The 3,284-nt window shown below is 42.4% G+C and overlaps 1 protein-coding gene across 1 annotated transcript in view; it reads left to right on the top strand.

Moving 5' to 3' along the window:
* Positions 1–3,284, top strand: part of LOC103607847 (cytospin-B-like) — a gene marked incomplete at its 5' end in the record, with an annotated part of 81,345 nt that overhangs the window by 63,401 nt on the left and 14,660 nt on the right. The gene's annotated exons all lie outside the window — the stretch shown is intronic.

Genomic DNA, 3,284 nt, shown 5'->3' on the forward strand with positions numbered 1-3,284 from the left:
AAACATTTAAAGAAGAAATAGCATCAATCTTACCTAAATTCTTACAGGGACTAGAAAAAGATTTAAAAAAGGGTAAACTTTCTTAACCCACATTAAGAGCCCAGCCTAGCTTTGCTGCCTCATTCTGGCCAGGATATTAAAAGACAGGAAAATTAAAAGGTCAGTCTCCCAGGAACTTCCATGCAAAAATCCTGAGGAAAATCTTGGCAAGTCAAATTCAGAGGTACATGAAAAAGATCGTGTCAAGTGAAGTTCATTCCAAGAATGCAAGGTTGTTTTAACTGTTGTAAGCAATTAGAATAATTCACCACATTAACAAAAGTAGGAAGAGCATATGGTCATCTTAGTANGGTAAAGATAAATATCTTTTCTTGATGACAATTTTTAGAAAATTAGGAATAGAAGGGAAATTCCTTCATCTGATAAAGGGTCTCTGTTACATATCTACAGCAAACCTCACACTTAACGGCGAGATATTGGATGCTTTCCCAGAAGATTGTGAAAGGGACAGGGATGCCCTGTACTGTCACTTTCATTTAGCTAACTTTAAAAGCAAGATTTAAAAATACTTTTTAAAATTGTATGCCACAGCGATTATATTTATGTGGGATGTGGGTACATTGTATCACGCTTAATGTGGTGTGGAGTATGGCCTCTAAAAGAAAGATTGCTCTGGAAGGTCTCCTGGTAGCAGGATGCTCATTGCAGCACTGTTCATAACAGGAGTACTAATATCAATACTAACGCAGGTATTAATGGAGGATCGGTCAAATACGTTATGCTGATGGTAATGGCTAATGTTTATCGAATGCTTACTATGAGCCAGATCCTGTTTTGATTGTTCTAAATGGATTTTAACTCACTTAATCTTCCCAGCTTACCCTCTGGGGTAAGGTATTATTGGTATCATTGCCGTTTTATAGATAAAGAAAATAAAACCCAGGGAAGAGGGAGCCCAGAGCCACATGGCTGGCTGGCAGCAGCCTGGCTCCGGAGCTGTGCTTGTCTCTGTGTTACTCAGCCTCTCATGTGGCAGTTCTCATGTGAACCACCAGGACGGTGGAGAAAGAGTACAGGGCAGCTCCAGGCCCAAGAAACAAAACAATGTGCAAAGTAGTGTAATGATATGAGTAACCATTGTGTGTTTATGAAAACTAGGGTTTTTTCCAAGATTTTTTCTTTAAAAATGTCCCCCCCCCCCTTGCATTCTGAAAATTTTTTATGGGGGTAAAAAAAAAAACACAGGGTTTTTTACAAGATTTTTTCTTTAATAATGTCACTCTCTCACTTGCATTCTGAAAATTTTTTATGGTGGTAAAAAAAAAAAAAACACAAAACATGAAATCTACCCTTTTAACAAATTTTGTTCTGTGTGTGTGTGTGTGTGACCGGTAAGGGGATTGCAACCCTTGGCTTGGTGTCATCTGCACCGCGCTCACCCAGTGAGTGCACCGGCCATCCGTATATAGGATCTGAACCCGCGGCGGGAGCGCTGCTGCGCTCCCAGTGCCTCACTATCCCGAGTGAGCCACGGGGCCAGCCCACAAATTTTTAAGTGTCCAGTACAACATTGTTAACTATAAGCACAGTNAGAAGGGAAATTCCTTCATCTGATAAAGGGTCTCTGTTACATATCTACAGCAAACCTCACACTTAACGGCGAGATATTGGATGCTTTCCCAGAAGATTGTGAAAGGGACAGGGATGCCCTGTACTGTCACTTTCATTTAGCTAACTTCAAAAGCAAGACTTAAAAATACTTTTAAAAATTGTATGCCACAGCGATAATATTTATGTGGGATGTGGGTACATTGTATCACGCTTAATGTGGTGTGGAGTATGGCCTCTAAAAGAAAGATTGCTCTGGAAGGTCTCCTGGTAGCAGGATGCTCATTGCAGCACTGTTCATAACAGGAGTACTAATATCAATACTAACGCAGGTATTAATGGAGGATCGGTCAAATACGTTATGCTGATGGTAATGGCTCATGTTTATTGAATGCTACTATGAGCCAGATCCTGTTTTGATTGTTCTAAATGGATTTTAACTCACTTAATCTTCCCAGCTTACCCTCTGGGGTAAGGTATTATTGGTATCATTGCCGTTTTATAGATAAAAAAAATAAAGCCCAGGGAAGTGGGAGCCCAGAGCCACATGTCTGGCTGGCAGCAGCCTGGCTCCAGAGCTGTGCTTGTCTCTGTGTTACTCAGCCTCTCATGTGGCAGTTCTCACGTGAACCGCCAGGACGGTGGAGAAAGAGTACAGGCAGCTCCAGGCCCAAGAAACAAAACAATGTGCAAAATAGTGTAATGATATGAGTAACCATTGTGTGTTTATGAAAACAGGGGTGTTTTTTCCAAGATTTTTTCTTTAATAATGTCACTCTCTCACTTGCATTCTGAAAATTTTTTATGGTGGTAAAAAAAAAACACAAAACATGAAATCTACCCTTTTAACAATTTTTTTGTGTGTGCGTGTGACCGGTAAGGGGATCACAACCCTTGGCTTGGTGTCGTCCGCACCACGCTCAGCCAGTGAGCACACTGGCCATCCGTATATAGGATCTGAACCCGCGGCAGGAGTGCTGCTGCGCTCCCAGTGCCTCACTCTCCCAAGTGCGCCACGGGGCCAGTCCACAAATTTTTAAGTGTCCAGTACAACATTGTTAACTATAAGCACAGTGTGATGCAGCAGCTCTCTAGAACTCATTCATCTTGCATGACTGAAAAACTCTACACCCATGGAACAACAGCTCCCGTTACCCTCCCCACAGCCCCCGGCAATCACCATTTTGCTTTCTGCTTCACGGAGTTTGATACCTTTAGATATGTCATATACGTGGAATCATGCTGTATATGTCCTTCAGTGACTGGCTTATTTCACTTAGCATAATGTCCATAAGTTTCATCCATGTTGATAGGATTTTCCTCTTTTTTAAAAGCTGAGTGATATTTCATTATAGGTGTGTATGTAGCATTTTCTTTATCCATTCATCTGTTGATGGGCAATTAGATTGTTTCCACCTGTTGGCTATTGTGAGTAAGGCTGCAGTGAACATGGGAGCGCAAATATCCCTTTAAGATCCTGATTTCAGTTTTTGTCTTTTTTTTTTTCCGTGTCTGGCAACGGATCGCAACCCTCAGTGTCGCGCCCGTACTGGACCGGGATCACAACCCTCAGTGTCGTGCCCGTACTGGACCGGGATCGCAACCCTCAGTGTCGCACCCGCACCTTGCTCAACCAGTGAGCGGGAACCGGTCTGTATGTGGGATCCGAACCCTCG

This window comes from Galeopterus variegatus, unplaced genomic scaffold, assembly GCF_000696425.1.
Source record: "Galeopterus variegatus unplaced genomic scaffold, G_variegatus-3.0.2 Scaffold7770, whole genome shotgun sequence".
NCBI classification, from domain to species: domain Eukaryota; kingdom Metazoa; phylum Chordata; class Mammalia; order Dermoptera; family Cynocephalidae; genus Galeopterus; species Galeopterus variegatus.